The sequence below is a fragment of the Scyliorhinus canicula genome, unplaced genomic scaffold (assembly GCF_902713615.1).
Source record: "Scyliorhinus canicula unplaced genomic scaffold, sScyCan1.1, whole genome shotgun sequence".
NCBI lineage: Eukaryota > Metazoa > Chordata > Chondrichthyes > Carcharhiniformes > Scyliorhinidae > Scyliorhinus > Scyliorhinus canicula.
The window spans coordinates 530,377-545,258 of NW_024055909.1; the positions used below are offsets into that span (position 1 = coordinate 530,377).

The following is a 14,882-nucleotide window of genomic DNA, read 5'->3' on the forward strand; positions in this document are numbered from 1 at the left end:
TCGTCACATGAGCCAGAACGCGCAGGCGTCACAATGCCCCGCTCCCGGAAGTCGCCTCTCTGTTCGGAGCATGCGCGGTGCTACTCCTGGCTGAGCGCAGCCACAGTGAGAGTTCCGGAGCCATGAGGTCATGTTGCAGTTGTACAAAACTCTGGTACCGCCGCATTTGGAGTATTGCGTACAGTTCTGGTCGCCTCATTATAGGAAGGACGTGGAAGCTTTGGAACGGGTGCAGAGGAGATTTACCAGGATGTTGCCTGGTATGGAGGGAAAATCTTATGAGGAAAGGCTGATGGACTTGAGGTTGTTTTCGTTAGAAAGAAGGTTAAGAGGTGACTTAATAGAGGCATACAAAATGATCAGAGGGTTAGATAGGGTGGACAGTGAGAGCCTTCTCCCACGGATGGAGGTGGCTAGCACGAGGGGACATAGCCTTAAATTGAGGGGTAATAGATATAGGACAGAGGTCAGAGGTAGGTTTTTTTATGCAAACAGTGGTGAGGCCGTGGAATGCCCTACCTGCAACAGTAGTGAACTCGCCAACATTGAGGGCATTTAAAAGTTTATTGGATAAGCATATGGATGATAATGGCATAGTGTAGGTTAGATGGCCTTTAGTTTTTGACTGCCCATGTCGGTGCAACATCGAGGGCCGAAGGGCCTGTACTGCGCTGTATCGTTCTATGTTCTATGAGGAAGAGGTTTACCTGTGACACAAAAATGATTTAACACTTGAGGAATGAGGAAGAAAGCTAGAGGGAAAACAAGGCAAAGGATTACATGATAAATGGCAGGACAGGACTAGTTAGACCAGAGCTAGATTCCTGTGCACAGGAAGATTGCACCAGAGAGAGCAGAGTGGGGATTTAACAACATCAGCCAGAAATTGTCAATGTTTGCTCTGGGGAAAGTTTGGATAAACTGGGGCTGTTTTCTTTGGAACAGAAAAGACTGAAGGGAGACCAAAATGAAATTAAGAAAAGCAGCCTGGCTAGCTCAGTCGGTAGAGCATGGGACTCTTAATCCCAGGGCCGTGGGTTCAAGACCCACGTTGGGTGCTTCAGCTTCTTTAATCTGAGAACATTGAGCTGAACTGTTTACGGTAGCACAGTGGCTAGCACTGTTGCCTCACAGCACCAGGGTGCCGGAGTTCAATTCCCACTTGGGACACTGTCTGCGCAGAGTCTACATGTTCTCCCAGTGTTTGTATGGGTTTCCTCCCACAAGTCCCGAAAGACTTGCTCGTTCGGTGAATTGGACATTCTAAATTCTCCCTCTGTGTACCCGAATAGGTGCCGGAGTGTGGTGACCAGGGGATTTTCAGAGTAACTTCATTGCAGTGTTAATGTAAGCCTACTTGTGACAATGATAAAGATTATTCTAAACTTATAGGGGCTTTTCACAGTAACTTCATTTGAAGCTTACTCGTGACAATAAGTGATTTTCATTTCATTTGAAGCCTACTTGTGACAATAGGCAATTTTCTTTCTTCTCTTTCTTATCGGGTCCAAGCAGTCTCATTTCTGCGTAGCAAAGCCTTCCTGAATGACTTGCATCAGCTGCTCCATAGACTGCTGGGTCAGCAATGCAGAGGTCCGAACCTCTGCCATGCTGTCTCCTGTTGCAGCTGCAGCCCAAGCCTTTTCTGTCTTATTGTTTCTGCCCTTAAGAGCACTTTTAGTCCTTCTCTCCAAGCACCAAAGTGGGAATTCAGCAAACAATTGCCACTAACATCCGCTTTACAATTCGAGTCCGGTAGAAAATCGGGGGAAAAGGTCCAAAAGTCAGACAAGAGAGGGAGCCACCAAATGTGCGACTTACTCCTTCATAGCCGCCACCGGAAGTCTCTGTCCATTATTAATTTAATGTCCCCTGAAACGTCAGCCATCTCCTGGGAAACCCACCCCTTTAATTATGACAATTAGGAAAGAGACAATCATTTTTAAAAATAAATTCAGAGTAACCAATTATTTTTTTCCAATTAAAGTGTAATTTAGCTTGGCAAAACCACCTACACTGCACATCTTTGGGTTGTGGAGCTGAGACCCACGCAGACACAGGAGAACGTGCTAACACCACACGGACAGTGATACGGGGCTGGGATCAAACCCAGGTCCTGAGTGCGTGAGGCAGCAGTGCTAACCGCTGGGCCATCAGAGACCATTCTTTTAGTCAGACAAATAAATGCGTCATCCTGTTAAGGAGATGGGTGGGAGGAGTTCGAAACACCTTGTGGAGCTGCGAACCTGAATTTAAAAAAATTCTCCCAATTAAGAGGCAATTTAGCGTGGTTCCAGTTTGGGCTCAAATCATCAATGAGGACTCAGATCTCTGGGAAGGAAGGAAACTCTGGCAGGTGAGCGGGGAGGATTCATAAACACCAGCTGGAGGCCCAGGCAGAGGAGAGGGAGGAAGAAAACTGAGAGCGGAGGAAAGAAATGGTGCAGATAGTGAGATGGGTTTGGATTTCAGCCCAGGGAGAAGGGAGTTTGTGTGGGACCAGGAAAAAGTTCAAGAGAAACTAGAATTGTCTGTTCAGAATTTCTATCCTGGACTGACAGTGATGGCTTTTGGATTTTTTTAATTAAAGAAAAAGTACATTTAGAGCACCCAATTCATGAGGTGTTGAAGGCAGTTGTCTGGGAGGCTCTAAAAGCGGTGGTGAGGTGATCACGTTTAAGGCTAGGGTGGATAAAGAGGAGAGGTTGAAGCAGCAGAGGGTAATAGCTGAGATGCTGGAGGTAGATAGGAGTTATGCAGAAGATGGTGCCCAGCGAAGTTGGAGAAGAGGAAGGAACTACAGGCAAGCTTTGACATACAGTCTTCCTCGGAACGAGCTCCGAAAGCTATGGATTCAAAACAAACATGTTGGATTTTAACCTGGTGTTGTAAGACTTCTTACTGTGCTCATATCATGGCTACCAATGTGATCGGTGTAATTAGTCTCATATTTAACCCAGAATGGTCATTAAAAGTTTCCCAGTCACTCTGATATCTGAAATCTTTGTCCACAGACAGAACAAACCATTTTACCTCCTAATGATATTCAGGTCCTGATGAATCGAGTGACTCAGTCAGATGATGATGTGATGTTTGGTTTGAAGTTCCCGTCAGTAAATCCTCCTCTTTCTACAGGAATTTCCAAACGCCTTTCACTCTCAGCCCAGGAGAGACATTCACAAGATTCTCTCTTCCGGCTTCCGGGTCCAGGACGGCCGCGCATGCGCCCTGCTGCATATCGCCCCCTAAACAGATGACAGTCGTTAACAGGGGCCGATCAGAGAGAAAAACACTGATGCGGCCGCCCCATTCGGTACAAACACCGAACTGTATCAAAAGTGCCGGAACCAATTACTCACCCTGAGCAAAGTAATGGAATAATGGCGGATGAGACTTACCCGGAATGCCAGGCGCGGATGAACACGCCCTATCTCCAGCACAGAAGCCGGAACGCGCAGGCGTCAGAATGCCCCACCCCCGGAAGTCGTCTCTGTGCGGAGCATGCGCAGTGCTCCCAGAGGCTGAATGAGAGCCGCCGCGAGCGGGGACAATGGTGAGAACCCAAACCCCCCAATAAGACCCATTGGTTTTATTGTCAGTCTGCAGACAGGAGCTGGAGAAGTGAACCCAGGCAGAGGAGAGGGAGGGAGAAAACTGGGAGTGGAGGAAAGAAATGGTGCAGATGGTGAGATGGGTTTGCATTTCAGCCCAGGGAGGAGGGGGAGTGTGTGGGACGGGGATTTACAGCTTTGGGGGAACAAGAGAGGAAAAAATGTTCCAGAGAAACTAGAATTGTCTGTTCAGAATTTCTATCCTGGACTGACAGTGATGGTTTTTGTAAACTCCTTTTACAGGATATTGGATGTGAAGGATTGGCCGACAGAAAACCCAAACCAAATATCACATTGAAATCTGACAGCCACTTGATTCATCAGCAGCTGAATATCATCAGTCTTTGAATTTGGAAGGAGAAATGTTTGTTCTGCTTCAGCAGTGTGACTGCAAAAGCACCGATGCGCACACCCAAGTAAGAGTGTTCCAATGAACTAACTGTGGAGAGAGCTTTAACCAGTTGCACAGCCTCAACAAAAAGTAATGCACCATTCACTGCACGAAGAAATTATACGCATGTTTTGTGTGTGGACAATGCTTCAGCCGGGAGAGACATGAGGACACCCTCACCATGGAGAAACCATGGAAATGTGCGGGCTGTGGGAAGGGATTCACCCATTCATACAACCTTCTGACACACCAGCGAGTTTACACTGAGGAGAGGCCATTCACCTGCCCTCTGTGTGGGAAGGAATTCACTCGGTCATCCCACATTGTGACACACCAACTTGTTCACACTGATAAGAGACCATTTACATTTCCTGACTGAGAAGAGTTTTAAATGTAAAAAGGATCTGCTGACACATCAATGTATTCACACTGGGGAGAGATCGTTCGCCTGCTCTGTGTGTGGGAAAGGATTCAGCCGTCCTTCTGCCCTACTGAACCACCAGCAACTTCATACAGGGGATAGACCGTTCACCTGCTCTGACTGTGGAAAGGGATTCATTAATACATCCAAACTTCTGATACACCAGCAACTTCATACAGGGGACAGGCCATTGACCTGCACTGAAAGTGGGAAAGGATTCACACGTTCATACAAGCTTCTGACATATCAGCAGGTTCACAGTGAGCAGAGACAGTTCACTTGCTCAGTATGTGGGAAGGGATTCACTCGTTCATCCAACCTGTTGAATCACCAGCGAGTTCACACTGGGGAAAGGCCGTTCACCTGCACAGTATCTGGGAAGAGATTGTCAGTCATCTAACCTGCTCACACACCAGAGAGTTCACACTGGGGAGAGGCCGTTTACCTGCTCCATCTGTGGAAGGAATTTTCTCAATAATCTTATCTTCTGAAACACCATCGCATTCACACTGGGGAAAGGCCATTCACCTGTAATGTCTGTGGAAAGAGATTTACTCAGTCATCCACCTGCTAACACACCAGCGAGTTCACAAGCGACTACAAAGTTTAGATTATACCCTTATTGATGCTGTTAGTCATGTCCTGGACACTGAATAATGTTCAGTCTGACTGTCTTAATCTGCTGATGAGGTTTATTATTCTGAATAAATGTGAAGTAAATCAGCTTTGTTTGAAACGTTGTTGCAGATTTTTATCTTTCCCACCTGAGTGTTTAACATCACCTGTCTGGAGCTCAGAAGGGACAATCTGGGGAGCATCACACGGCAGGAACAGGACATCAGCCTGGACACAGTCCTTCAGGGTCACACTGAGAGGGACAAATGACATGTTGGTCTTTCTCATCTCGCTTCACTGACAGCAAAGTCGCTGTGTGGTTAATCCTGAGGCATGTAAGAAATGTGTCCCAACCACTCTCTTCCATGGTTCAGAGTCTCCTTTACAACTGTGTTTAGAGTCAGGAAGAACAAAGGTAAATGCCTGAAATGTGCTATTAAATCTGAGATTGGTGTAAAACTGTGGTGGTCTTGATTGAATGTAAAACAGCTGGTTCCAGACTGAAAATGTGTGTGTGACAGTCACAATGAATTAATTGAATAGAAACCTACTTAAAATTGATTGGTTTAAGTCTGCGTTAAAATAGCAGCTGTTAACTGCTGCGACAATTAGACAACAGTTTCAATTCTGGATAAAGAAGGAGCTCCAGTGTGTGTCCAAGAATTCCCAGTTTTATTGATGTGTGCTTCCCACATTCTGTCCTTTTAAATAAACCTAACCCCTACGGGCCTTTAACAATTATCAACATACCAGAGAAAAGATCGGAGCTGTATCTGCCCCTTTAACTGGGAGCTGAGCAGTGTCAGAGCCCCGACTGTCCCTTTAAGAATGAGTGATGTGTTCAGCTGAAGATTCCTATTGGCTGTTTTCTGAGTGGTCTCCTTATTCTGATCATTCTCAGTGATCCTCGGGTATGTGAACCTGTTCTCCCGTCTCATTCACTGAACATCTCTCTTCTCTCTCAGATTCTCACTTAACCTCTCTCCACTATCACACTCACTCATTTCACATACCTCCCACCTCTCTATCTTTCTCTCAGACATTCACTCCTTTAACCTTTCTATTTCAGAGAACGCCTAAACTCACTTAATTTCTCTCTCTGAAGAAGCACCGAACACACTGAACCTCTCCTCCAACATCCCATTTATGGAGACTCAATCCTTTCTCTATCTCCCACTTTCTCTCTGATTGGCCCTGACTCACTTTTAATCTCCTATTTTCTAATAACCCTTTGAGGAAAATGTAATTTAGTATAATGTCCCCTTATTTCTCCCAGTGATAATCCTCAGTCCATCTTCCAACTCAGTGAATATGTTAAAAATCTAAATAACCTCATATTTTGATGTTTAAAATGGGAAGTGAAGTGAATGTAATGCTGAGAGCGGCAGCAATCTGTGTGGGTGTTCTTGATGCTGTCAGAGTGAGTTCACCCTCACAGGCAGGAAGACTGTTCACGGTGATAACATGAAACTGACGCCTGCTGTTTCATTCTCAGGTAACACAACTTCCTGTTTCTCTGCTGCCGGTTCCAAACCGCACATCTCACTTCTGAACAGAAAATAAATCCAGGGACCACAATCTGGGGGGACCATCTGTCAATGCGGCCTATATCTGCCCACAGAGTCAGGGCAGAGTCACACAGATCACATTGTGGTGACATTTACAAATGAGCCGGTTATTTCTGTAAGAAGTCTTACAACACCAGGTTACATTCCAACAGGTTTGTTTCAAACTCGAGCTTTTGGAGCACTGCTCCTTCCTCAGGTGAATGGAGAGGTATGTTCCAGAACATACATATAGACAAAGTCAAAGATGCCAGACAATGCTTGGAATGCGAGCATTTGCGGGTAATCAAATCTTTACAGATCCAGAGATAGGAGTAATTCCAGGTTAAAGAGATGTGAATTTTCTCAAACCAGGACAGTTGGTAGGATTTTGAAAGTCCAGGCCAGATCGTGGGGGGTGAATGTAATGCGACATGAATCCAAGATCCAGTCGGGAACACTTCAGCAGTCAAGGGCATTCAGCCTCTCATGTCTGGGTAAGCGTTCTCCAAGGTGGCCTTCAGGACACGCGACAACTCAGAATTGCCGAGCAGAAACTTATAGCCAAGGCCTCAACCGGGATCTTGGATTCATGTCGCATTACATCCACCCCCCACCATCTGGCCTGGACTTGCAAAATCCTACCAACTGTCCAAATGCTTGTATTCCAAACATTGTCTGGCATCTCTGACTTTGTTTATATATATGTTCTGGAACATATCTCTTCATTCAGCTGAGAAAGGAGCAGTGTTCCGAAAGCTCGTGTTTGAAACAAACCTGTTGGACTTTAACCTGGTGTTGTAAGGCTTCTTACTATGCTCACCCCAGTCCAACGCCGGCATCTCCACATCCCGCTTATTTCTGTTCAGAGTCTCCATTCCCGGACAGAACCGGCTGTGTCTGTGATCAGTCACTGAGTTCCCTCTGCTCTCTGTAGCTGGGAACTGATAACCTGCTCCCTTATATTTTATATCATTCTTTCTGTGTTACTTGTTTCCTCTATTTCTCAACTTTCCTTTTTTTTAAATCTCTCAGTTCTTCTCTCAGTCTCTCTCTCTCCTTTCCTCTGTATCTCAATCTCTGTATATTCCTATTCAATGAGGTGTTCAAATCATGAAGTGTTTGTGATAGATTGAAGAAGGAAAAAGCGGGAGAAAAACAGTAAATGTTGGAAAGACTGAGCCATTCTGGCAGCATCGGTACTGAGAGAAACAGAGTTAACGTTTCGAGTCCCTGTGACTCAGAGCAGGAGAAACAGGGATTGTCCCTCTGAGATCAGGGAAAGTGAAGGGGAGATTTAACAGAGGTGTTTAAAATGGGGAAGGATTTGTGATAGTGTCGATGGGGAGAAACTGTTTCCCAAGAGCAGGAGGGTTTTGTAACCAGAGGTCACAGAGATTTAAGATATTTGGCAACAGAACCCAAGGGGGTGATGAGGAGAATTGTTTTTACACAGTGATGTGATGTGATCTGGAATTCACACTGACAGGCTGCTGGAAGCAGATTTACAGTAACTTTCAAAGAGAGTAACACTTGCAGAGGGTAAATTGGCAGTGTTATTGTGAATGGGGTTAATTGGACAGTTCATTCATCTTTGTGACAGTCTAAATTTTCTCTAACTGATATTTTGACATTTGATCTTTTCAATCAAAATGTGTCTCAAAGAAATTAAAACTAATTTTGATGAGCTGTCAGATACATAAGAACATAAGAACTAGGAGCAGGAGTAGGCCATCTGGCCCCTCGAGCCTGCTCCGCCATTCAATTAGATCATGGCTGATCTTTTGTGGACTCAGCTCCACTTTCCGGCCCGAACACCATAACCCTTAATCCCTTTATTCTTCAAAAAACTATCTATCTTTACCTTAAAAACATGTAATGAAGGAGCCTCAACTGCTTCACTGGGCAAGGAATTCCATAGATTCACAACCCTTTGGGTGAAGAAGTTCCTCCTAAACTCAGTTCTAAATCTACTTCCCCTTATTTTGAGGCTATGCCCCCTAGTTCTGCTGTCACCCGCCAGTGGAAACAACCTGCCCGCATCTATCCTATCTATTCCCTTCATAATTTTAAATGTTTCTATAAGATCCCCCCCTCATCCTTCTAAATTCCAACGAGTACAGTCCCAGTCTACTCAACCTCTCCTCATAATCCAACCCCTTCAGCTCTGGGATTAACCTAGTGAATCTCCTCTGCACACCCTCCAGCGCCAGTACGTCCTTTCTCAAGTAAGGAGACCAAAACTGAACACAATACTCCAGGTGTGGCCGCACTAACACCTTATACAATTGCAACAGAACCTCCCTAGTCTTAAACTCCATCCCTCTAGCAATGAAGGACAAAATTTCATTTGCCTTCTTAATCACCTGTTGCACTTGTAAACCAACCTTCTGTGACTCATGCACTAGCACACCCAAGTCTCTCTGAACAGCGGCATGCTTTAATATTTTATCGTTTAAATAATAATCCCGTTTGCTGTTATTTCTACCAAAATGGATAACCTCACATTTGTCAACATTGTATTCCATCTGCCAGACCCGAGCCCATTCACTTAACCTATCCAAATCCCTCTGCAGACTTCCAGTATCCTCTGCACTTTTCGCTTTACCACTCATCTTAGTGTCATCTGCAAACTTGGACACATTGCCCTTGGTCCCCAACTCCAAATCATCTATGTAAATTGTGAACAATTGTGGGCCCAACACGGATCCCTGAGGGACACCACTAGCTACTGATTGCCAACCAGAGAAACACCCATTTATCCCAACTCTTTGCTTTCTATTAATTAACCACTCCTCTATCCATGCTACTACTTTACCCTTAATGCCATGCATCTTTATCTTATGCAGCAACCTTTTGTGTGGCACCTTGTCAAAGGCTTTCTGGAAATCCAGATATACCACATCCATCGGCTCCCCGTTATCTACTGCACTGGTAATGTCCTCAAAAAATTCCACTAAATTAGTTAGGCACGACCTGCCTTTTACGAACCCATGCTGCGTCTGCCCAATGGGACAATTTCTATCCAGATGCCTCGCAATTTCTTCCTTGATGATAGATTCCAGCATCTTCCCTATTACCGAAGTTAAACTCACTGGCCTATAATTTCCTGCTTTCTGCCTACCTCCTTTTTTAAACAGTGGCGTCACGTTTGCTAATTTCCAATCCACCGGGACCACCCACATTTCCTGTGTGACTGTGTAACTCGGGAACTATGAGAAGGAACTGAATATTTTCAGTTCCTCTAACAGATGTACCTCAGAAAGCAGAAATCTCTGGAGTTCCCCATGTCCTCATTGCTGTCCCCTTGGGTATAACGGCTCTCAGTCAGGTGGAGTCAGTCACACGTGTCTCTGTCATGTTTCCATTCCTATTTTATCACACACCTCCCAGTGACACTCACCACAACACAGAAACCTCAAAATACCATTACTTCCTTACACTTTGTCCTCCTATTACAGGGATATTTGTTGGGCCTTTTGTCTCAATTAATGTCAGTTTACCTGCAGGTACAATGACCTCAGAGACACTGGAACCAGACGCTGTTTATTATACCCGACTCCATTCAGCCCAGAACCTGAAGTGGTAACAGACACCAGAATTGGAATAAAAGGCAGTTTATTGTCTAATAAAGGGGGCGGCATGGTGGCCTAGTGCTGAGCACTAGATCCTAGAATTTACAGTGCAGAAGGAGGCCATTCGGCCCATCAGGTCTGCACAGGCCCATGGAAAGATCACCCTATCTAAGCCCACACCTCCCCCCTATACCCGTAACCCAGTAACCCCATCTAACCTTTTTTGACACTCAGGGCAATTTAGCATAGCCAATCCACCTAACCTGTACATCTTTGGACTGTGGGAAGAAACTGGAGCACCCGGAGGAAACCCATGTAGACACGGGGAGAACATGCAGACTCCGCACAGACATTGACCCAAGACGGGAATCGAACCTGGGATTCTGGAGCTGTTAAGCAACTGTGCTACTCGTGGTGCCAAGGTCCCGATTTCGATCCTTGCCCTGGGTCACTGTCAGTGTGGTGTCTGCACATTCTCCCTGAGTCTGCGTGTGTCTCACCTCCACAACCTGAAGATGTGCAGTGTAGGTGGATTGGTCACTAAATTGCCCCTTAATTGGAAAAAAATGAATTGGGTACTCTGAATTTATTTTTTTTAAGGTTATTTTCTAATGGGACAAATCAACACACACCAGAAGTGGATTATATTATGTTGTTAACAAACCATGACTACTTCACTATTATTTGAAAACCAAATTTAGTTATGATTTTCTAGATTCTCACTATTATCATTACATTGGATCCAATGATGTGTTCACTCACACACCACAGTCTGATTCTTATTATGGGAACAGAGACTGTGATTGTTACTCTCAAAGTGAGTGAATCCTTTGCTGTTTCTCCTCTGGGCCCCATCTCCACTATTATTGTCTGATTGTCCCACTGAGACTCTCACTGTTATTATTGGACAATCAGCCAGTCAGTCTGAGCCTGTGGCCACTCTCACCAACTGGAACTGTCACAATGCCCGGGTGATTGACGGCAGCTCATGAATCACTTTCGCAGAGTATTAGAAGTGAAGGAATTTCAGTCAGGAAATTCAAACTAAACATCACATCAGGATCTACACTCACCAAAACATTCGTAACACAAATATCATGGGAGTTTGAAGATGGAAGGTAGATGCACCGTTCAGAGGGGAGAAACCGTACACGTGCTCTGTGTGTAGACAAGGCTTCAGTCGATCATCTGGCCTTTCGAAACATAAATGCAGTCACACCGGGGAAAAACCATGGGAATGTGAGGATTGTGGGAACGGATTCAATTATCCATCCAAGTTGAAAATCTATGAGCGCACTCACACTGGGGAGAGACCGTTCACCTGCTTCGAGTGCGGGAAGGGATTCACACACTCATACCACTTGCAAACACACCAACACATTCATGCTGGGGAGAGGCCATTCACCTGTTCGCAGTGTGGGAAAGGATTTGCTCATTCCTCCAATCTGCTGAGACACCAGCGAATTCACACTGGGGAGAGACCATTTAAATGTCCAGACTTGGGAAGTGTTATAAAAGTTCTGGAGAACTGTTGTCCCATCAACGTGTTCACACCGAGGAGAGGCCGATCAGGTGCTTTCACTGTGGGACTGGGTTCAGACGATCACCTGACCTCTCTGTACATAAGCGAGTTCACACTGGGGAGAGACCATTTAAATGTCCAGACTGTGAGAAGTGTGAAGTGTTATAAAAGTTCTGGGGAATTGATATGTCATCACCGTGTTCATACTGATGAGAGACCGTTCAGGTGCTCTCACTGTGGAAGTGGATTCAGGCGATCATCTGACCTCACTGTACACCAGCGAGTTCACACTGGAGAGAAGCCGTTCACCTGCTCCGAGTGTGGGAGGGGATTCACTCAGTTATCCAACCTGCTGATGCACCAGCAAGTTCACAAGTAACTTCAGTGATTGGTTACTGTTCATCACATCCTGGACTGGAACATGTTCACTGGGGTCAATTGCCTCTGATGTTTATCAGCTCTACTCCAGTCACAAGGAATTAAATTCTGAATAAACATCAAGTCAAATCAGTTTATGTTTGGGACTTCCGGTGACGGCGGGCAGGAGGCAGCCGCACGTTGGAGGGCTCCCGTTCGGGAACGACATTGTCGGGGATTGACGCCTGGTCCTCGGGGCAGCGAAGGTTGTGAAGGACAGGAGAAAGCACAGGGAAGGGATATGTCGAGGACCAGTAAAACAACGGCTGTCAAAACAGCTGAAAGTCCGTCGGGGAGTAGAAAGGTCACCGCGGGGTCAAAGGAAAATGGAGGCGGGAGCACCAGGGGAGGCCGCATTGCTTACGGCTGAAGAAATAGCTAAGGTGATGGCTGCGGAATTTGAAAGGCAGTTTACAAAATACATGGAGACAATGAGGAAGGAGATGAGGGAGGTTTTGATTGTGCTGGTGGAGGAGGTGATATCCCTGGTGAGGACGGCGGTGGCAAGCGCAGTAGCAGAGGTGCGGGAGCAAGGGGAGGCGCTGAAGGAAGTGGAGGAGACATTATTGCAGCACGGTGATCAACTTACCTCGATGGGGAAGGAGATGCGGACGGTGATGGAGATTAACAAGGATCTGCGAGGGAAAATGGAAGACCTGGAAAACAGATCCAGGTGACAGAATTTGAGGATTGTGGGGCTGCCCGAAGGAGTTGAAGGGCCGAGGCCGACTGAGTATTTTGCCACTATGCTGGTGAAGCTATTGGGGCAGGGGGAGGATCCCTCCCGATATGAACTGGATCGGGCTCATTGGTCGTGGAGGCCTGTACCAAAGGCACGTGAGCCGCCAAGGATAGTGGCTCTGTGCTTCCGTAGGTACAGTGTGAAGGAGAAGGTCCTGTGCTGGGCCAAGCAGAAGTGGGTGGTGCAGTGGGCTGGAGCTGGTATACGTGTATACCAGGACTTTACGGTGGAGCTGGCGAGGAGGCGGGCTGCTTTCAACCGGGTGAAGAGGGCACTGTACTTTAGCAAGGTGCAGTGCGGCATTGTATATCCAGCGAAGCTAAGGGTGACTTGCAAGCTCAAGGACTTTTACTTTGGAACGGTGGAAGCAACGGAGGAGTTTGCGAAGGCAGAAGGACTGTGGCAGAACTGAGAATTTGGGAAATGGCCATGTGCCGATGTAACCTCATGACTGCATTTTCTTCCTTTTTTTGTTTCACTGAGTGTGAGTGTATGGGCTAAAGGAGCCGATGTTGTATATATTTGGACAAGGGAAGTGATGGGACTTTCACTCGAAGTGAGGTTCTTTGGGGTGTAGGTGGATATGCGGGGATTGTGTGCTAAAAGGGGATTTCTGGGCTTTCCTGGGGCCGGGCAAGGGGGGAAGGGACCCGGGCGGGGGCCTCCTCGTTGGCCGGTTTAAGCCGGTCAGTGAACGGGAGTGAGATGGGGGAGGGGCTGCGGCCACCAGAGCCTGGCCGAACAGGGTCCGAGTGGTCTAGCCGGGGTGTAAAGTTGGGGGCAAGGAACCGAGATTGGGGGAGGAGTTTTACAAGAGGCAGTGGACGGGAGGATATGGGGGGGGGGGGGGGGGCGGTTTACAACTCTTGGGTATCACGTACGGCACTTTCAGAGGTTGGATGGCGTTGAGTGTATGGGGAGGGGGGGGGGGGGTGGACTCGATGGTGACCATGGGCGTTCCGGACTCCTTTTTTCTTCTTCTCCTTTGTTTTTTGTTTCCACCGTGGGAGGGGTTGTTTTATTGGATGCTTATATTGACAGGTGGGCCGTTGTTGGGGGTGGTGGGAGGATGGGATCGTTATTATTGTTAAGGGGATTGATTTTGTATTTGTTACCGTTTAGTGTCTGTGGGTGGGGTGTAAAATATGAGGGAAAATGTGAAAATGGAGAATAAAAACATTTATAAAACAAAAATCAGTTTGTGTTAAACAAAGCGTGTTGTGTCTTTTTAATATTGGTAACACAAGTTAGTTTCTTTTGAAGGTCTCTTCTCCCCATCTCCTCTATCCTCACCTCCAACAACAACTGTGAGGAGCTCACGCAGCTTTTTTCTCACTGAGATTGAGTCAATCCGATCAGCTGCCTCTGCTGCTTCCCTCCACTAACCTACCGGACCAAACTGTCTGTAAAGTATATTTGTGTCCAAGTTCTGAACTTACATCTTTCTCCATTTTTTTCTCCTACTTCCTGTCAGATCCCACCTTGTCCATGAGACCACCCCCCCGCCCCCATTCTGCTCCATTGATAATTCCCACAAACTGCTGGCATCCCAACTTCTCCATGTGAACCGATATTGGGAACAGCTCTCTCTCTGCTGGTACTGTCTCTCTCAGCATTAAATCCACTGTCATCATCGATCCTAAAAATACACTTGGCCCTCCCACCTTTGTAAATTACTCCTCCATCTCCAATCTCCCTGTGGTGAATCACAGCAGCGTAATTCACACTGTATTACACGTGTTGTACTATGTCTCTGTAAGCTCGGCACACGAGCAGTTGCACTGCTCTGCCACTAAGGGGAGATGTACTGGGAGTGTACGGGAGTTTGTACTGGGCTCCACCCTTGGCTCCACCCACGGCTCCTCCCCCCTAACCGGAAGTATAAAAGTTTTTTTTTCTTTTTTATCCTAAAGTTTAGAGTACCCAATTATTTTTTCCAATTAAGGGGCAATTTAGCGTGGCCAATTCACCTAACCTGCACATCCTTCGGTTGTGGGGGCAAAACCCACGCAGACACGGGGAGAATGTGCAAACTCCACACGGA

The 14,882-nt window shown here is 46.5% G+C and overlaps 1 long non-coding RNA gene and 1 other non-coding gene across 2 annotated transcripts; both read left to right on the forward strand.

Annotated features, from left to right (window-relative positions):
* Positions 1-985: 985 nt before the first annotated feature.
* trnak-cuu lies at positions 986-1,058 on the forward strand. The gene has a single exon. It is a non-coding gene; the product is annotated as a tRNA-Lys (tRNA).
* A 439-nt stretch (positions 1,059-1,497) lies between these two features.
* Positions 1,498-5,142, forward strand: LOC119961302. Its single transcript, XR_005459639.1, has 2 exons — positions 1,498-3,553; positions 3,855-5,142. It is a non-coding gene; the product is annotated as an uncharacterized LOC119961302 (long non-coding RNA).
* Positions 5,143-14,882: the final 9,740 nt, after the last annotated feature.